The following is a 22,774-nucleotide window of genomic DNA, read 5'->3' on the forward strand; positions in this document are numbered from 1 at the left end:
TCGTTTTAACTATTTCATCAGAAAAAGTCAACACAACACTTCCAACTTATAACCACTTTTCGATAAATTCACTAGTCACAATTTTACATATTACGAAGTTAATACGCGCGCGTGCACACACACACACACATACAGACACACACACACACACACACACATACAGACACACACACACACACACACACACACACACACACACACACACACACACACACACCACTTTACTTTGAACACCAAAAACACCATCAATTACCTTTGAATACTCCAAAAATATCATTTGAACACCTTTAAAAACACCTTTGAATAGTCTCAAACACCACTTGAGTACTCCCAAATACACCACTGAATACAACTAAAACACCACTGAATACGGTCAAAACACCACCAAATCACCACTGAATACTCCCAGAACACCTTCATAAATACTCTTGCACATCATTTGAACACCTTCAAAACACCTTTGAATAGTCTCAAACACCATTTGAGTACTCCCAAATACACCACTGAATACTAACAAAACAGCACCGAATACTGCCCAAACACCACCAAAATCACCATAAACTAAGATCAACATCACAGACTAACACCCATTTTCACACAAATCCTCTCAAATCACTATAACCAAGACGATTACCAATTTCTATGAGTACACTCACCTCCAACTAAGATATAACATGAGCGCAAAAAAAAAAAAAACATGAACACAAACAAAACACACACGAACACTTACAACAGAATCACCTCTTTTTCGGTATCTCTAGTTCGACAACAATACCCACAACACCCACAACCCACAACACCCACAACCCACATCACCCACAACCCACATCACCCACAACAACAAACCACTTATAACATCTTTTCGGTATCTCTAGTTCCGGAACAACACCCACAACCCACAACACCCACAACCCACATCACCCACCCCCCACAACATCCGCAACAACAACCCACAACTTATAACCACTTTTCAGCATCTCTAGTTCGACAACAACACCCACAACCCACAACACTCAACCCACAACAACCCCACTTATAACATCTTTTTTGGTATCTCTAGTTCGACAATACCCACAACCCACAACACCCACAACCCACTTATAACATCTTTTCGGTATCTCTAGTTCAACAACACCCACAACCCACAACACCCACAACCCACATCACTCACACCCCACAACACCAACCCACAACTTATAACCACTTTTCAGCATCTCTAGTTCGACAACAACACCCACAACCCACAACACCCACAACCCACTTATAACATCTTTTCGGTATCTCTAGTTCGATAACACCCACAACCCACAACACCCACATCCCACAACACCCACAACCCACATCACCCACACCCCACAACAACAACCCACAACTTATAACCACTTTTCAGCATCTCTAGTTCGACAACAACACCCGCAACCCACAACACTCAACCCACAACAACAACCTGCTTATAACATCTTTTTTGGTATCTCTAGTTCGACAACAATACCCACAACTATAACCCGTTTGTTTGGCAGTATGGTAGCGGGGTTCGAATGATATACTTCGGAGGCTTCTTTGTTTATTGAAAATGTCGTGGTTGGTACACAGGCTTGTGTGTTGTGCCCATGGCGCGGGCAGGGTCATCGCACGAGAGAGAGCTAGGAGTAGGCCTTGTGTCTTCCTGCTAGGCCGCTGTGTGAGTGAGAGCGTGTGGGACCAGCTTCCCACAGACCTAGACAGGCCCAGAGGGCAGCACCTTAGTGGTGCGAAATATGAACTAAGATGGCAGACAGTATGAGCTGTCTGTGCAGACAGTACAGGCTGTCTACATATGCTCGGCCACCTACCTCGCGTCGTCCCGACGCGACAATACTGGTGGTAAAAGAAACTCGGTCTCTCTCTCGTAGGAACAGGGCACAGAACACAAAATAAAAACATATATATACATATGGACATTGAAAAAAAAAACTTCCTACAGGGAGGGAAGAAAAAAACATGTGGGTGTGCTAAACATCGTGGTCAAAGGCAGTGAGCGTTGATGGGCATCACTGCACGCCTTCCTGCGTCTGGACAGATACTGCAACATGGGAGACATCGCTGTGGCTGAGCTGTGACATAACAGGGTACGGTCTCCTCTGAAACGGTGAATAAGTCATCGTAGGAGTTGCTGCAGGTTTTCACTCAACCTGGGGCATGACATGCTGGTGCCCTCGAGTGAGGCGTCGACAAAACTCGGCAACTGGGCAGGACTTCTGGCAAGCGACTCAAGAGGACACTTCTCGACTGGTACCGTTGCTGGGCTGTCACTGCCGGCGAGCGTGGAGTGAGTTGTGGAGCGAGTTGTGGCAGAGACGACTGGGTGAAACATCTGGGAGTTGTAACATCATACACCAGACTGCAGTGAGAGACCTAGCAGTCAAAGTGACATCTTTGTGCAGGCTGCTCACTGAAGCTTGTGACACGAGGCTGACACAGCGCCTGCCGACAGGCCTAACTGCAGCTTGACGAATGTCATTCAGCAGTTGGAGTTATAGCAGAGGTTAGTCTAAGCGTCCCCAGACTTGTTTCTCTACATATAACTGCACTCTTAAGGTCTGGAGGTGAAGTGAAACAAATCTCGATGGGAATCGAAGCAGGTACGATTCTGCAGAACATCACGAGCGATGAGCATGAAAGCTTTCTGTACAAGGGGGATCGTACGCTCAGGGGCTGAGTAAATCAACTGTCAAACGCACTGGTCACACGGGTGACTTAGCACAGTGGTGCTACTCAGGTCTGTCTCAGACCTCACTGGACACACGGAAACTTTGAACACCTGCGGTACATGCAGTACAACATGGCTTAAACTAGCAATGATGCTTTTCTGTGCATACACTAACATGTGAGAACACTGACTGAGAGGAATTAATTAACACACGACATATATCTTCTCTCAATCTTCTCGGCAATACTGAAATAATTACTAGAAACACTCGATGTGACATCATGTGATGTCGCGAGGTGACGTCAGGCAGACATCTCGAGGTGACGTCAGGCAGACATCGTGAGGTGACGTCAGCAGACATCGTGACGTCATGAAGTCAGGCAGCATCGTCGGTGACGTTAATGTGATGTGAGCAGCAGACCACAGCATGTGGCCTGGGACATCTGGTAATTCACGTGGCATGTAGATCCACGTGACATCGTCCACACCCAACGTGGCGTCGTGATCCATGTGGTGTCGTGATCTACGTGGCATGCTGATCCACGTAGCTTCGAGTGGCCTCGGGCACTCGGATACACAGCTCTGGCAATGAATCACACGAAAAACAGCAGAAAACACAGCAGAGGGAGTGAGTAGTGGTGAGTGTATGGTAGTGTGGTGGCGAGGAACGTGGGTGAGTGTATGGCGAGGGAGCATCTGGCCATTCCTCCTCCTCCCACCCACAAACACAGGGAAACACACTGGACGCAGAAATCACCACAAAACTCCCCTCTGGCTTGCTGAAACAGCTGTAGTGAGCTGAACAACAGCAGAACATACAAGTGACGCTAAACACGTGACTTGAGAAACAGCGTGGGACGCTGTAGCCTGGGGTCACTGGGACGCCACTTACAATTCTCGAAGAAATTCGGTAAATTTCGGCTGGATCCTGCTTGTACCTGTGTCTGGGTGCTCAAATGTGCATACATGACATCAGGATAACACATTGAGAGACGGATGCTTCTTGCATGAGATGATGAAGTGAAGATGACTTCATTCCTTCCTCTCTCTGGGCAAACAACTGCTGCGACCACCGCTTCCCACCATTTATAACCAGTTTGTTTGGCGGTATGGTAGCGGGGTTCAAATGATATACTTCGGAGGCTTCTTTGTTTATTGAAAATGTCGTGGTGGGTACACTGGCTTGTGTGTCGTGCCCATGGCCAGGGCAGGGCCATCCCACGAGAGATAACTAGGAGTAGGCCTTGTGTCTTCCTGCTAGGCCGCTGTGTGAGTGAGAGCGTGTGGGACCAGCTTCCCACAGACCTAGACAGGCCCAGAGGGCAGCACCTTAGTGGCGCGAAATATGAACTAAGCTGGCAGACAGTATGGGCTGTCTGTGCAGACAGTACAGGCTGTCTACACAACCCACAACCCACTTATAACATCTTTTCGGTATCTCTAGTTCGACAACAACACCCACAACCCACAACACCCACAACCCACATCACCCACAACAACAACAACCCACTTATAACATCTTTTCGGTATCTCTAGTTCGACAACACCCACAACCCACAACACCCACAACCCACAACACCCCACAACACCCACAACAACAACCCACTTATAACATCTTTTTTCGATATGTCTAGTTCGACAACAATACCCACACCCCTCATCACTTAACAATTTATTCACAATTTTTCCTCTTTCGATACAATTTTTCCCCTTCTTTTTATTGAATCTTAAAATGTAATACACATTCCTCCCTACATTACTAAAATTCTAAAAATACTCTCCATACCCATCTCCTTGTATCCACATAAATTAATATTATACTCACAACATCTAATCATCTCACTACCCAACTACTGCGACATGTTTCTACACCCTCCATTCTTTTCCAATATATCATAACTTTTCACTTCTATAATTTCTTTTAAAATATTCACACATTACCTTTATTTTCAGTAAAATCCCCCCATATATTTCATTAAATTTCTAATACAACCCTCCCCATACCCCTCTCCATCTCACCCACATTTCTTCACATCCACTCGCCCATCTTCCAACTCACCTCTTCTGAACACACACAAATTTCACATCCACTAATGCATCTCATCACCCATCTCAAATCCACCGAAATCACTGAAACCAAGATATTCACAAAACTCTATGACCACCTAACACACACACACACACACCTCACTTTACTTTGAACACCTTCAAAACACTCTCATACATCATTTGAGACCACCTTTTCTCAATATCTCTTAAGAAATATTCACTCATCCACAACCTCTATCATCTCACTACAGAACAACCCACAGATTACTTCGAACACACTCATAAATCATTTGAATACTCACATAAACACCTTTGATCATTTCCAAACAACACTGAAGCACTTCCAAAATATCATTTTGAATACTCCCAAATAAGATTTATCATCTCTAATTTATCTACACTTACATATTTTATTAAATTACAACTCATCCACCATACTACTCCCTCAGTCTCCAGACTTTACAACATTATCACAAAAATTAACTCATACACTTATGAGACATTTTACCAAAACTAACACAAACACATCCACACACACCACATTTTACTTTGTACAACACCAAAAACATCAATTACCTTTGATTACTCCAAAAACATCATTTGAACACATTCAAAAACATCAACAAACTCCTTTGAATACTCCCAAAACACCACTGAATACTACCAAAACAGCACCGAATACTGCCCAAACAACACTAAAAATCACCAGAAACTAAGATCAACACCACCGACTAACACCCATTTTATAGAAATCCCCTCAAATCACTATAACCAAGACGACCCCACTCACCTCAGACTATTATATGGCATGAACGCAAAAAAAAAAAAAATCTCATATGTCATTTTGAATACTCACAAAAAACACCACTGAACATTTCCAAACATCACCGAAACACTTACAACAGGATCACCACCAAATGAAAACATAACATGTACACACACACTCACAAAAAAAAAAACTAAGACATCCATCAACTATCATTACCTGGAGTTTACCTGGAGAGAGTTTCGGGGGTCAACGCCCCCGCGGCCCGGTCTGTGACCAGGCCTCCTGGTGGATCAGCGCCTGATCAACCAGGCTGTTGCTGCTGGCTGCACGCAAACCAACGTACGAGCCACAGCCCGGCTGATCAGGAACTGACTTTAGGTGCTTGTCCAGTGCCAGCTTGAAGACTGCCAGGGGTCTGTTGGTAATCCCCCTTATGTGTGCTGGGAGGCAGTTGAACAGTCTCGGGCCCCTGACACTTATTGTATGGTCTCTTAACGTGCTAGTGACACCCCTGCTTTTCATTGGGGGGATGGTGCATCGTCTGCCAAGTCTCAAAACCACTAAGATAGCAGAAAACACTCATTTTCATAAACATTCACACAAAAAATCACAATCACCAACTCCCCTCACTGCCACCAACACATACCAGCACAGATAGGGCTACCTCCCATGACATCACACTCCATCCTGTGTTTACTTGGCAATCAGCGACGTCACACCCAAACACCTTGTTTCATCCTGTTATATCTCCAATATCTAAGATCACCACAGTCAAGACGTTTACCAAATTCTATAACCCCACCACTAAGATCACACATTTTTGTACACATTCTCTTAAAACATCATCACAACGAAGATCACTAAAACTATCTATACTTTTACTAAGATCACGTAACATTTTGTCTTCTCTAACTCATCCACCAATTTACATTCTCATTCACACTTACACATTTCATTAACCGAAATTACATCTCATCCACCAAACTCCTCCCTCATTCTCCAGACTTTACAACATTAGCACACACAAAAAAAAACTATCTCATACACTTACGACATGAGACATTACCACAACTAACACACTGACTAGCTTTGAACCAACTCTGAACACCAAAACACCACTGAACATCTTCAAAAAATACTCTGCACGTCATTTGAACACCTTCAAAAACACCTCCGAATACTCCCAAAACACTACTGATTACTACCAAATCACCACTGAATACTACCAAAACACCGTCAAAATCACCAGAAACTAAGTTTAACATCACCATCTAACACCCATTTTATAGAAATCCCCTCAAATCACTATAACCAAGAACTCCCTCCCCATGGGCGCATAAAAAAAAAGCATGAACACAAACCTAATACACAAACACTTGAGGTGAGTGGGGTCGTCTTGGTTATAGTGATTTGAGGGGATTTCTATAAAATGGGTGTTAGTCGGTGGTGTTGATCTTAGTTTCTGGTGATTTTTAGTGTTGTTTGGGCAGTATTCGGTGCTGTTTTGGTAGTATTCAGTGGTGTTTTGGGAGTATTCAAAGGAGTTTGTTGATGTTTTTGAATGTATTCAAATGATGTTTTTGGAGTAATCAAAGGTAATTGATGATGTTTTTGGTGTTGTACAAAGTAAAATGTGGTGTGTGTGGATGTGTTTGTGTTAGTTTTGGTAAAATGTCTCATAAGTGTATGAGTTAATTTTTGTGATAATGTTGTAAAGTCTGGAGACTGAGGGAGTAGTATGGTGGATGAGTTGTAATTTAATAAAATACGTAAGTGTAGATAAATTAGAGATGATAAATCTTATTAGGGAGTATTCAAAATGATATTTTGGAAGTGCTTCAGTGTTGTTTGGAAATGTTCAAAGATGTTTATGTGAGTATTCAAATGATTTATGAGAGTGTTCGAAGTAATCTGTAGGTTGTTCTGTAGTGAGATGATAAAGGTTGTGGAGGAGTGAATATTTCTTAAGAGATATTGAGAAAAGGTGGTCTCAAATGATGTATGAGAGTGTTTTGAAGGTGTTCAAAGTGAGGTGTGTGTGTGTGTATGTGTGTGTGTGTGTGTGTACTCACCTATTTGTGGTTGCAGGGGTCGAGTCCTAGCTCCTGGCCCCGCCTCTTCACCGGTTGCTACTGGGCCCTCTCTCTCCCCGCTCCATGAGCTTTATCAAACCTCGTCTTAAAACTGTGTATGGTTCCTGTCTCCACTACGTCATTTTCTAGGCTATTCCACTGCCTTACAACTCTATGACTGAAGAAATACTTCCTACTATCTCTCTGACTCATTTGTGTCTTCAACTTCCAATTGTGGCCTCTTGTTTCTGTGTCCCCTCCCTGGAACATCCTGTCTTTGTCCACCTTGTCTATTCCACGCAGTATTTTATATGTCGTTATCATGTCTCCCCTGACCCTCCTGTCCTCCAGTGTCGTCAGGCCGATTTCCCTTAATCTTTCTTCATAGGACATTCCCCTTAGCTCTGGAACTAACCTTGTTGCAAACCTTTGTACTTTCTCTAGTTTCTTGACATGCTTTATCAAGTGCGGGTTCCAAACAGGTGCTGCATACTCCAGTATGGGCCTGACATACACGGTGTACAGTGTCTTGAATGATTCCTTACTAAGGTATCGGAATGCTGTTCTCAGGTTTGCCAGGCGCCCATATGCTGCAGCAGTTATCTGATTGATGTGTGCTTCCGGAGACATGCTCGGTGTTATACTCACCCCAAGATCTTTCTCCTTGAGTGAGTAAATTCGAGAAGCCATTTGCTGGACCAGGTGTCCAGTCTGTCCAGGTCTCTTTGAAGTCCTGCCTGGTCTTCATCAGATTTAATTCTCCTCATTAACTTCACATCATCTGCAAACAGGGACACTTCTGAATCCAACCCTTCCGTCATGTCGTTCACATATACCAAAAATAGCACTGGTCCTAGGACCGACCCCTGTGGGACCCCGCTCGTCACAGGTGCCCACTGTGATACATCATTACGTACCATGACTCGTTGTTGCCTCCCTGTCAGGTATTCTCTGATCCATTGCAGTGCCCTTCCTGTTATATGCGCCTGATGCTCTAGCTTCTGCACTAATCTCTTGTGAGGAACTGTGTAAAAGGCCTTCTTGCAGTCCAAGAAGATGCAATCAACCCACCCCTCTCTCTCTTGTCTTACTTCTGTTATTTTATCGTAAAACTCCAGAAGGTTTGTGACACAGGATTTGCCTTCCGTGAATCCGTGCTGGTTGGCATTTATACTCCTGTTCCGTTCCAGGTGCTCCACCACTCTCCTCCTGACAATCTTCTCCATAATTTTGCATACTATACACGTCAATGACACAGGTCTATAGTTTAGTGCCTCTTTTCTGTCTCCTTTTTTAAAAATGGGAACTACATTTGCCGTCTTCCATACCTCAGGTAGTTGCCCAGTTTCCAGGGATGTGTTGAAGATTGTGGCAAGTGGCACGCACAACATATCTGCATATTGTTGTGTGTGTGTGTGTGTGTGTGTGTGTGTGTGTGTGTGTGTTAGGTGGTCATAGAGTTTTGTGAATATCTTGGTTTCAGTGATTTTAGTGGATTTGAGATGGGTGATGAGATGCATTTGTGGATGTGAAATGTGATTTTTGTGTGTGTTCAGAAGAGGTGAGTTGGAAGATGGGTGAGTAAGATGTGGGTGAGATGGAGAGGGGTATGGGGAGGGTTGTATTAGAAATTTAATGAAATATGGGGGGATTTTACTGAAAATAAAGGTAATGTGTGAATATTTTAAAAGAAATTATAGAAGTGATATATTGGAAAAGAATGGAGGGTGTAGAAACATGTCGCAGTAGTTGGGTAGTGAGATTAGTTGATGCGAGTATAATATCAATTTATGTGGATACAAGGACATGGGTATGGAGAGGATTTTTAGAATTTTAGTAATGTAGGGAGGAATGTGTATTACATTTTAAGATTCAATAAAAAGAAGGGGAAAAATTTGTATCGAAAAAGGAAAAATTGTGAATAAATTGTTAAGTGATGAGGGTTGTGGGTATTGTTGTCGAACTAGACATATCGAAAAAAGATGTTATAAGTGGGTTGTTGCTGTGGGTGTTGTGGGTTGTGGGTGTTGTGGGGTGTTGTGGGTTGTGGGTGTTGTGGGTGTTGAACTAGAGATACCGAAAAGATGTTATAAGTGGGTTGTTGTTGTTGTGGGTGATGTGGGTTGTGGGTGATGTGGGTTGTGGGTGTTGTGGGTATTGTTGTCGAACTAGAGATACAAAAAAAGATGTTATAAGTGGGTTGTTGTTGTGGGTTGAGTGTTGTGGGTTGTGGGTGTTGTTGTCGAACTAGAGATGATGAAAAGTGGTTATAAGTTGTTGTGGGTTGTTGTGGGTGTTGTGGGGTGTGGGTGATGTGGGTTGTGGGTGTTGTGGGGTGTGGGTGATGTGGGTTGTGGGTGTTGTGGGATGTGGGTGTTGTGAGTGTTGTTGTCGAACTAGAGATACCGAAAAGATGTTATAAGTGGGTTGTGGGTGTTGTGGGTTGTGGGTATTGTTGTCGAACTAGAGATACCAAAAAAGATGTTATAAGCGGGTTGTTGTTGTGGGTTGTGTTGTAGGTTGTGGGTGTTGTTGTCGAACTAGAGATGCTGAAAAGTGGTTATAAGTTGTGGGTTGTTGTGGGTGTTGTGGGGTGTGGGTGATGTGGGTTGTAGGTGTTGTGGGATGTGGGTGTTGTGGGTTGTGGGTATTGTTGTCGAACTAGAGATACCAAAAAAGATGTTATAAGCGGGTTGTTGTTGTGGGTTGAGTGTTGTGGGTTGTGGGTGTTGTCGAACTAGAGATGCTGAAAAGTGGTTATAAGTTGGGGTTGTTGTGGGTGTTGTGGGGTGTGGGTTGTGGGTGCTGTGGGTTGTGGGGTGTTGTAGGTGTTGTGGGTTGTGGGGTGTTGTGGGTGTTGTAGGTTGTGGGGTGTTGTGGTTGTTGTAGGTTGTGGGTGTTGTTGCGGAACTAGAGATACCGAAAAGATGTTATAAGTGGGTTGTTGTTGTGAGTGATGTGGGTTGTGGGTGTTATGGGTTGTGGGTGTTGTGGGTTGTGGGTATTGTTGTTGAACTAGAGATACCAAAAAAGATGTTATAAGTGGGTTGTTGTTGTGGGTGATGTGGGTTGTGGGTGATGTGGGTTGTGGGTGATGTGGGTTGTGGGTGTTGTGGGTTGTGGGTATTGTTGTCGAACTAGAGATACCAAAAAAGATGTTATAAGTGGGTTGTTGTTGTGGGTGATGTGGGTTGTGGGTGTTGTGGGTTGTGGGTACTGTTGTCGAACTAGAGATACCGAAAAAGAGGTGATTCTGTTGTAAGTGTTCGTGTGTGTTTTGTTTGTGTTCATGGTTTTTTTTTGCGCTCATGTTATATCTTAGTTGGAGGTGAGTGTACTCATAGAAATTGGTAATCGTCTTGGTTATAGTGATTTGAGAGGATTTGTGTGAAAATGGGTGTTAGTCTGTGATGTTGATCTTAGTTTATGGTGATTTTGGTGGTGTTTGGGCAGTATTCAGTGCTGTTTTGGTAGTATTCAGTGGTGTATTTGGGAGTACTCAAATGGTGTTTGAGACTATTCAAAGGTGTTTTGAAGGTGTTCAAATGATGTGCAAGAGTATTTATGAAGGTGTTCTGGGAGTATTCAGTGGTGATTTGGTGGTGTTTTGACCGTATTCAGTGGTGTTTTAGTAGTATTCAGTGGTGTATTTGGGAGTACTCAAGTGGTGTTTGAGACTATTCAAAGGTGTTTTTAAAGGTTTTCAAATGATGTTTTTGGAGTATTCAAAGGTAATTGATGGTGTTTTTGTTGTTCATAGTGGTGTGTGTGTATGTGTGTGTGTGTGTGTGTGTGTGTGTGTGTGTGTGTGTGTGTGTGTGTGTGTGTGTGCGCGCGCGCGCGCGTATTAACTTCGTAATATGTAAAATTGTGACTAGTGAATTTATCGAAAAGTGGTTATAAGTTGGAAGTGTTGTGTTGACTTTTTCTGATGAAATAGTTAAAACGAGAAAAATGTCTAGACTTGAGGAGAGTGAATCTTTTGTAAAGAAATTGTGGATTGTTGTGGGTATTAACGAAAAAATGTGGAATTATTTGGGTTATCCTGGGTTAAGAGTGAAAATGTGTAATGTTTTCCCTATGTTGTATATGAAATGTGTAATATTGACGTGGTGACGACGAAGAAGATCCAGAACAAAATGCACAGAATTTCTTCAAGAGAAAAATATATTGATTTTAGTCAATGAATTGTACCTGTTTTTCAATGAATTTTTTTTGTTAGGTGTATATGAAATGCATTGGTTGTATAATAAATAGTGTTATCCTGCATTTTATTGTCTGCTCGACAAGATTCAGCCTGTGTGGGGGGTCATCACGTGACGTCACTGACCTAGGGGGAAGTCGACAAGATTCAGCCTGTATGTGTGAGGTCATTACGTGACGTCACTGACCGCCAAGTAAACACAGGTGGAGTGACGTCACACATGTTTAGACCTGTAGTAAGAGAAAGTACCATGCCCCATAGGGGGAGTTCATTTGAAATGCTTACCCCCAGAGGGGGAATCCAAAAACTCGATCCGAGTTTTTGGATGGAGGAGAAATACTTGATCCAATGAGATCATAAGAATTTCGAAACCCCATAGGGATGAATCCAAAAAACTTGATCCGAGGAATTGGAGCAGGAAATTTGAGATGCAAGTGGGAGTTCATTTGAATGCTTACCCCCAGAGGGGGGAACCCCAAAAAAAACTTGATCCAAGGAAGAGGAGAAATACTTGGGGTAGAAGTGGGTGGTGGGGGGAGGGTGTTGATCCGAGGAGTTGGAGACTACAAGAAAACTTGATCCAAGGATGGAGATCATAAGAAATTCAAAAAAAAATTCGAAAAAATTTGGGATGGGGGTGAAAGTGGGAGGGGGAACCTCAAAAACTTGATCCGAGGAGATGGAAACCACAAGAAAATGAAATTCAAAAAAAATTCGATAAAAATCGGGAAAAAATTCGGGGAGCGGGGGCGACTCGGACGACGCTGCAGAAGGCGCTGCAGAAGGCGCTGCAGAAGGCGCTGCAGAAGGCGCGGGCGGGCGCGAGGGCACGGGCGCGGAAGGAGACTGCTCAGGAGGGACCGCTCAGGAATACAGAGCTCAGCCGCATGCATGCACCGCTCAGCCGCCTTCAGTACTACTTATATATATATAAAGATTTTTTAAAACTTTTATTTGAATGATACATGGGAACATATGTTAAAATATATATTAATAAGCACAGGTATGTTAAGTTTGCGTGTATGCAGTATATAGCTAGAAATAATTCTTTTCTATTCAGCTTTTATTGAAGGAGATTTATGTGAAAAACCTTTCGTAATAACCTTTTTTATATCAATTTTCTTATTTTTTATACACTTAATACTAACTAGAAAAAGAATAGCTAGTTACAAGACACGAATCAGAGCAACTGATTTTGAATGACATCTCATGACTCAACTATATGTATCAGTAGCCATTTAGCTTATAACATTACTTAACATGGCGGGTAACGCCAGTGTGAGAGGCAGTGGTATTTATTATAATATTCTGGACTCATATTTATGCATTTTCACCAGTGTTCAGCTTTGATGGTATTTCCGTTCACAAGCCTAAAGTTCTGAGTTACACAGGCAAGAAACTAGCCTTAAAAAATGAATCCCCAGTCGGGGATTTTGGTTTATCTAAGTCCCACAGGGTCCATCAGGGAAGAATGTTTTCCCACACATTTATATAATTTGAAACCCGTACTCAACGGGACTCAACCCCAACATGCCCAACCATATACACATCCTACACAGGGCCGCAAAAAGTAATCACCGCCTATGGCTCACAGCACTAAAACACTGGGAAATAATTCTATACTCTAGAGTTCTTGATTTCCTAAGTATATGCAATACCTCAATAAATAAACAACTTACCAAGTGTTGCCTTATACGTCGACGCTACGTAAAGTTGGAGGTGAGGCTGGAAGGAAGGACTGCTTGGAGTGCTGCTCGTGGCTGCCCTGAGATTTCCTATCATAATTACAATAACTTATCTCAGATTAAACTTAAAAAAAAAGGATGTACTGATGTATTATCATATGTGATTGTGTATATGATAATAGAGTAAATATAGGTTGTTGTAATGGGGGTAGTAGCATGTAATAATAGATTGTGGTGACGGAAGTAGTGGGTGACTGTGGTAATGAGAGTAGTTCTCACAATAATGCTGATGGAAGCTGTGGTAGCAATAATAGTGCTGTGCATGTCTGCATATTTACGTTGTTTTATTTTATAAAAAAGAATACGTATTATATTTATATATTATATACTGATTATATTTCAAGCCCTTAATTGCCAGATGGTAATTAAGTGCTTTAAATATTATCAGATTTTAACATCAAATTTGCCTTATCGTTAACAAGTTGTTACTGTCGTGACCAATTCATTCTTATATTAAGTAAATCATAATCATAAAGCAAGCATTTTTCAAAAAATACTTTTCATATTCAGTAAACAATATCCACAATTCATTTTGTATTAACGGCCAAGTCAGTAAATTTAGACGAAATGGGAAATAGTCCTACCATGTATGCATAGATGCTGGGTTCTTTAGCTAACTTCGCTATCAAAGTAAGACGACCCAATTTCGCCTTACCGTGGTGGTGAAATGTACTCACAAAGTGACTCTTACTGAGTTGTACTCGCCAAGTTGTGTTTATGGAGGGAGGGAGTGAGGGAGGGAGGGGGGGATGATATTAAACTCTGGGCCACGTCTTCTGGATTATTTTGATCAGCATCACTGAGTCTCTTCGGCTTCATGTCTACTCATCAAGCTGCTTTTGCCTCCCACACTTCCTTATGCAAATTATACTTCAGCCACCCTGAGACTAAAAGACATATAATGCACACTTAGGAGAAACAAACTTGTGACGAAGTTTCGGTCCGACTTGGATCATTAACTAGTCACACACACTAGTTAATTGTCCAACCTGGATCATTAACTAATCACACACAATAGTTAATGGTCCAACTTGGACCATTAACTAGTGTGTGTGTATGAGTGTGTGTGTGTGTATATATATATATACAATATATATATATATATATATATATATATATATATATATATATATATATATATATATATATATATATATATATATATATATGTCGTGCCGAATATGTAAAACTGGTCAATTAGCAAGAACTCATTTAAAATTAAGTCCTTTCTAAAATTTTCTCTTATACGTTTAAAGATATATTTTTTTCATTAATGTTAATGTAAAAATTTTTAATTTTGCTCCAAAAGAATCTTAGAAAACTTACCTAACCTTATTATAACAAGAACAATTTATTTTAGCCTAACCCAACTAAATATATTTTAGATTTGTTTACAATAATTTAATAATAACCTAACACAGTGAAATATATTTTTTTCGTTAGGTTCAGAATGATTTTGGCGAAATTATTGCATACACAAATTTTCGCTTGTCCTATATGGCAAGTTGAACGTTGCTATTTAAGCCAAGATCGCAAGTTCTGCCTATTCGGCACGACATATATATATATATATATATATATATATATATATATATATATATATATATATATATATATATATATATATATATATTATATATATATATATATATATTATATATATATATATATTATATATATATATATATTATATATATATATATATTATATATATATATATATATATATATATATATATATATATATATATATATATATATATATTATATATATATATATTATATATATATATATATTATATATATATAATTATATATATATATTATATATATATATTATATATATATATTATATATATATATATATATATATAATATACATATATATATATATATAATATATATATATATAATATATATATATATATATATAATTTTATTTTTTTTTTTTTTTTTTTTCAACAAGTCGGCCGTCTCCCACCGAGGCAGGGTGACCCAAAAAAGAAAGAAAATCCCCAAAAAGAAAATACTTTCATCATCATTCAACACTTTCACCACACTCGCACATTATCACTGTTTTTGCAGAGGTGCTCAGAATACAACAGTCTAGAAGCATACACATATAAAGATACACAACATATCCCTCCAAACTGCCAATATCCCAAACCCCTCCTTTAAAGTGCAGGCATTGTACTTCCCATTTCCAGGACTCAAGTCCGACTATATGAAAATAACCGGTTTCCCTGAATCCCTTCACTAAATATTACCCTGCTCACACTCCAACAGATCGTCAGGTCCCAAGTACCATTCGTCTCCATTCACTCCTAACACGCTCACGCACGCTTGCTGGAAGTCCAAGCCCCTTACCCACAAAACCTCCTTTACCCCCTCTCTCCAACCCTTTCGAGGACGACCCCTACCCCGCCTTCCTTCCCCTATAGATTTATATGCTTTCCATGTCATTCTACTTTGATCCATTCTCTCTAAATGACCAAACCACCTCAACAACCCCTCTTCTGCCCTCTGACTAATACTTTTATTAACTCCACACCTTCTCCTAATTTCCACACTCCGAATTTTCTGCATAATATTTACACCACACATTGCCCTTAAACAGGACATCTCCACTGCCTCCAACCGTCTCCTCGCTGCTGCATTTACCACCCAAGCTTCACACCCATATAAGAGTGTTGGTACTACTATACTTTCATACATTCCCTTCTTTGCCTCCATAGATAACGTTTTTTGACTCCACATATACCTCAACGCACCACTCACCTTTTTTCCCTCATCAATTCTATGATTAACCTCATCCTTCATAAATCCATCCGCCGACACGTCAACTCCCAAGTATCTGAAAACATTCACTTCTTCCATACTCCTCCTCCCCAATTTGATATCCAATTTTTCTTTATATAAATCATTTGACACCCTCATCACCTTACTCTTTTCTATGTTCACTTTCAACTTTCTACCTTTACACACATTCCCAAACTCATCCACTAACCTTTGCAATTTTTCTTTAGAATCTCCCATAAGCACAGTATCATCAGCAAAAAGTAACTGTGTCAATTCCCATTTTGAATTTGATTCCCCATAATTTAATCCCACCCCTCTCCCAAACACCCTAGCATTTACTTCCTTAACAACCCCATCTATAAATATATTAAACAACCATGGTGACATTACACATCCCTGTCTAAGACCTACTTTTACCGGGAAATAGTCTCCCTCTCTTCTACACACCCTAACCTGAGCCTCACTATCTTCATAAAAACTCTTTACAGCATTTAATAACTTACCACCTATTCCATATACTTGCAACATCTGCCACATTGCTCCTCTATCCACTCTATCATATGCCTTTTCTAAATCCATAAATGCAATAAAAACTTCCCTACCTTTATCTAAATACTGTTCACATATATGCTTCAATGTAAACACTTGATCTACACATCCCCTACCCACTCTGAAACCTCCTTGCTCATCCGCAATCCTACATTCTGTCTTACCTCTAATTCTTTCAATTATAACCCTACCGTACACTTTTCCTGGTATACTCAGTAAGCTTATTCCTCTATAATTTTTACAGTCTCTTTTGTCCCCTTTCCCTTTATATAAAGGGACTATACATGCTCTCCGCCAATCCCTAGGTACCTTCCCCTCTTTCATACATTTATTGAACAAAAGTACCAACCACACCAACACTATATCCCCCCCTGCTTTTAACATTTCTGTCATGATCCCATCAGTACCAGCTGCTTTACCCCCTTTCATTTTACGTAATGCCTCACGTACCTCCCCCACACTTACATTCTGCTCTTCTTCACTCCTAAAAGATGGTATACCTCCCTGACCAGTGCATGAAATTACTGCCTCTGTTTCTTCCTTAACATTTAAAAGTTCCTCAAAATATTCTCGCCATCTACCTAATACCTCCATCTCCCCATCTACTAACTCCCCTACTCTGTTTTTAACTGACAAATCCATATTTTCCCTTGGCTTTCTTAACTTGTTTAACTCACTCCAAAATTTTTTCTTATTTTCATTAAAATTTCTTGACAGTGCCTCTCCCACTCTATCATCTGCTCTCCTTTTGCACTCTCTCACCACTCTCTTTACCTTTCTCTTACTCTCCATATATTCTGCTCTTCTTATAACACTTCTGCTTTGTAAAAACCTCTCATAAGCTACCTTTTTCTCTTTTATCACACCCTTTACTTCATCATTCCACCAATCACTCCTCTTTCCTCCTGCACCCACCCTCCTATAACCACAAACTTCTGCCCCACATTCTAATACTGCATTTTTAAAACTATTCCAACCCTCTTCAACCCCCCCATTACTCATCTTTGCACTATCCCACCTTTCTGCCAATAGTCGCTTATATCTCACCCGAACTTCCTCCTCCCTTAGTTTATACACTTTCACCTCCCTCTTACTTGTTGTTGCCACCTTCCTCTTTTCCCATCTACCTCTTACTCTAACTGTAGCTACAACTAAATAATGATCCGATATATCAGTTGCCCCTCTATAAACATGTACATCCTGGAGCCTACCCATCAACCTTTTATCCACCAATACATAATCTAATAAACTACTTTCATTACGTGCTACATCATACCTTGTATATTTATTTATCCTCTTTTTCATAAAATATGTATTACTTATTACCAAATTTCTTTCTACACATAGCTCAATTAAAGGCTCCCCATTTACATTTACCCCTGGCACCCCAAATTTACCTACTACTCCCTCCATAACATTTTTACCCACTTTAGCATTGAAATCCCCAACCACCATTACTCTCACACTTGATTCAAAACTCCCCACGCATTCACTCAACATTTCCCAAAATCTCTCTCTCTCCTCTACACTTTATATATATATATATATATATATATATATATATATATATATATATATATATATATATATATATACAAAACAACCACTGTGAAAGAATAGAGAAGTTCCAAGCGCTTTCGTGACTACTCACATTATCAATGTTCCTTGATAATGTGAGTAGTCACGAAAGCGCTTGGAACTTCTCTATTCTTTCACAGTGGTTGTTTTGCATATTCTGAAATCACCTGTTTACTATGATCTCATTGCATATATATGCATATATCAATAACAACACTGCACCAGCCAAGGACTCGAACCCATGCCGCTTTGGCCTACCTCATAGTGGGCGAAAACTCATGACGCCCTAATCCACTGGACCATACAATGGCCCAGTGGATTAGAGCGTCACGAGTTTTCGCCCACCATGAGGTAGGTCAAAGCGGCATGGGTTCGAGTCCTTGGCTAGTGCAGTGTTGTTACTGATCAATACCACTCGTTCGTGGGCACAAGAGGATCAGCAATGGGATCAGGCAACCCTCCCAGTGCGACTGGGAGGTATAGGGGTGCGCAAAGCAACGCATGTTGCTTTACCTGCTTTTCTGTCTTCGTGTTTGGCTTCCAGTGCATTAGTCAAGAAGATAGTTCCCGAACGCTTGAGAGACGTGGTAGGAGCTCAAGACCCCAGGTTTACTGAAGCAGCGATTCGGTGGGACACCCTTACAGACTCCTCCCGTAGACCAGCTCCTCCCAAAGAGCACAAACAGTCCCACTGGGACAAACCGATCATGGAAAAAATCGCCAACACAATGCTCTCCAATGCTTCAGGAAAGGACAAAGCTCGTCTCCTGGCAGTGAAGGCACCACACTCAGGAGATTTCCTGTTAGCTGTTCCCAATTCCTCCCTGGGCACCCGTCTCGACCCACAGGCCATTCGGATTGGTGTTGCTCTTCGCCTAGCCGCCCCCATCCTCACCGAACATAGGTCTCGTGTGTCACACAGCAGAAGGGAAGTATGCCAGACATGAGGAGGTCAGTGACATCATAAAGAGAAGCCTCGCCACAGCCCGTTGCCCAGCTCAACGGGAACCCCAAGTACAGAGGTCTGATGGAAGTCAAAAGCGTCCTGATGGAGCCACTATGCTACCCTGGAAGGATGGAAAGCAGATTGCCTGGGACTACACCTGTGCCGCCACATTGGCAGACACCTACTTGCCATACTCCGTAGTGGAAGGGGGTGGAGCCAGGGCCGGATTACCGCATAGGCAAATGAGGCATTTGCCTAGGGCCCTGCGCATTTGGGGGCCCCGCAGTCCAAGGGGTTCAGGGGCTCATCCAAGACTGCGCACATGGTGCAAGTGCAAAGGGGTCCCTACCTAAAAAGTTCAAGTGTTTGGAGAGTAAAATTGATTTTTAAAAATTAATCAAAACAAAAATAAATAATGAAATAAAATAAAATAAAAATAAACCTAACCATAGATGGCAACACTCAACACGCCTTTGTTTACATCAGAACACCTGTGTTTTCCCGCTAATGGGTGAGTATGGGAGATTCCTCTCCAATTTTCTGTAGTAATTACACGTTATCTAGACTTGTACTGTAACAAATTAACTGAAGTGTCGTTGATAGACATTGATGTTTATGGATAAATGTTTGTTTTCGCCTCTAAATGTTAAGGGAGGTACCTGATAGGGTTACTTGACCAGTAAAGACGCATGGACCAGTAAAGACGCATATTTGGTAAAAAAACTATAAAGAAAAACCTAAAAACGCAAACTGACTTCCGTTTGTAGGTTTTAAAAGCACTTTGTCCTGTCTTTAAGTCTTTATCATTTCAATAACAGATCTCAATTGATGTTCTACATCACTTCCGTCGCAAATGCTTAGTTTTCAAGTTGCGACGGATGTAGAACATCAATTAACTTACTACATATTTCCCCAGAAACACATAAGCCACATCAGAAAATCGTTGGTTAGGTGAAACTGAAAATTGTCCCTGCATTCATTAATTCTCATGTCCTTATCTATGGTGGTAGGCCATATATCATGCAAAACATAATGATTAGTTTAGTTATGAAAATGGTAATATAAATACCATTGTGCATTGTTCTTGGACTCAGTATGATTTCTGTTTAAGTAAATTGGAGATCAAGGAGGATGAATTAGTAAAATATTCGTAGCCCAAATCACTAACCTAATCTATGGTAAAAGTTCTGTATATGACTCCTTTCTGGTAACGTTTTGAATTTTTAGATGCGCAGCCAGAGGAAAGGGGGCTACAAGGGCCATATCCCCCCAATGGACAGAAAAAAAAATTTAATAATTAAAAAATTAATAATAATTGATATTGAAAAATTTGTATTTGCATGATTACAGACAGTGATACATCCTCATTATGGCATCTCGTGAACGTGATGTTGGACGTTCTTATGCGAGTGGGTCACAGAAAGAAAGAAGAAAATTCAAGAAGAAGAACTGAAAAAGAAAGATGTAGGAAGCTGCAGAAAGATCACAGACATGCTCACGAAAACAGTTTCTGATGTTACCAGTACAGTTGAATCTGCAGATACGTCAGATCATACAGGAAGCCCTCCCTCCATTATTTCTCAGCCAGCATCTACTACTTTTGTGTCTCCTCTCAATGTCTCAACGGACATTTCATCCACAGGATTTGTCTTAAAAGATCCTGCCTCATGGCCAAATGTAATCCCAGATTCTCTACGTAATGCTTTCATTGCAGAAAACTTCAGTCAAACTCTGAACATTGACTTTAGGAAATCAGCAAGGATTTATGATGATGGAAGTCGTCGTTGTTTAAAGTCATCTATGTTTTATAGGAAGCTTGCAAATTCAGAAACTGTGAAAAAATCATGGATGGTATACTCTGAAAGCTCAGGAAAAGTGTACTGTTCAGCATGCAAGCTATTTTCTACCAAAGAAAATACCTTCACACAGGGGTTCAATGACTGGAAAAATTCCAAGCGTTTCGAGGAACATGAAAACAGCACCACTCACAGGAGCTGCATTTTAGCCAGTGTATTTCGTGCACAGAAAAAAGGCTTATTGGATTCTCATTTGGAAAATCAAACTGAAAAAGAGCGCACTTATTGGAGAAAAGTTCTAGAAAGAGTTGTTGCTGTTGTAAAATTCTTAGCTCTAAGAGGACTTGCTTTCCGTGGAGAAAATGAGGTTTTTGGTTCGGAAAACAATGGCAATTTCCTAGGGATCATAGAACTGTTAGCACAATTCGATCCATTCTTAGCAAATCATGTGTCACGCCTTGGGAATGCAGGAAGAGGCACTGTATCTTACATGTCATCTACTATATGCAATGAATTTATTGAATTGATGACTAAGAAGGTCCTCAATAACATCATAGCAGCTGTGAAAACTGCAAAATACTTTGCAATAAGTGTAGATTCAACACCAGATATTTCACATACAGATCAACTGACATTCATTGTTCGCTTTGTCGACTCCAGTGGTAAGCCTGTAGAGCGCTTTATAAAATTCATTCCTCTTTCAGGCCATAATGGAGAAACAATGATGAATGTAGTACTGGATACTCTGCTTGAACATGATCTCTCTATTATGGATTACCGTGGCCAGAGCTACGACAGTGCAAGTAACATGTCGGGTAAATATAATGGATTGCAAGCCCGTATCAAGCAAATCAACCCATTTGCTGAATATGTGCCCTGCTCAGCACATTCTCTTAATCTTGTTGGGTCATGTGTTGCGGAGTGTTGTGTCGCTGCAGTTTCATTTTTTGGACTTTTACAAGCACTCTTTAATTTTTTCTCTGCTTCAACGTATCGGTGGGGTATACTCAAGTCAACCATTCATGGAGATGCCATCAAATCATTATCAACAACAAGGTGGTCAGCGCAGCATGATGCAACACATGCTTTAAAAGACAGCTTTGCTGGAACACGTTCTGCTTTGATCCAAATAGCAGAGGATGAAGACCAGACAGCAACTACAAGAAGCGAAGCAGCCAGCTTAACATCAAAATTGGAAGATTTTGAATTGGCCTTACTCTGTGTGCTTTGGGACTGTATACTGGAACGGTTAAATGCCACGAACAAGACACTTCAGAAAATTGAAATTGAAATGGCTACTTGTGCTAACCTCTATGCAGGCTTAGTGGAATTTGTAAGCTCACTTCGCAATGATGAAGCTTTTGAAATGTTTGAAGAGAAAGCTAAACTGCTGGTGAAAGACTACAGTTACCGGGCTGATCATCAGCGGTCAAGGAAGAGGAAACGCAATTTTGAAGAGCCAGACAATGAAATTGTGTTGCTACCAGAATCTCAATGACAAGTTTGGATTTCTGTTCAAAATTACTACTATGCCAGATGCAGAATTAAGAGAAGCTGCATTAAAGTTGCAACAACACCT

The 22,774-nt window shown here is 40.9% G+C and overlaps 1 protein-coding gene across 2 annotated transcripts in view; it reads right to left on the reverse strand.

Moving 5' to 3' along the window:
• Positions 1–13,578, reverse strand: part of LOC128693323 (phospholipid scramblase 1-like) — a 66,397-nt gene extending 52,819 nt beyond the window's left edge. For both annotated transcript variants that reach the window (XR_011391135.1, XM_070080280.1), the window contains exon 1: positions 13,463–13,578. The gene's annotated coding sequence lies outside the window, so the exon portion shown is untranslated. The remainder of the gene's footprint in view (positions 1–13,462) is intronic.
• Between the last annotated feature and the right edge of the window lie 9,196 nt (positions 13,579–22,774).

The sequence above is a fragment of the Cherax quadricarinatus genome, unplaced genomic scaffold (assembly GCF_038502225.1).
Source record: "Cherax quadricarinatus isolate ZL_2023a unplaced genomic scaffold, ASM3850222v1 Contig272, whole genome shotgun sequence".
NCBI lineage: Eukaryota > Metazoa > Arthropoda > Malacostraca > Decapoda > Parastacidae > Cherax > Cherax quadricarinatus.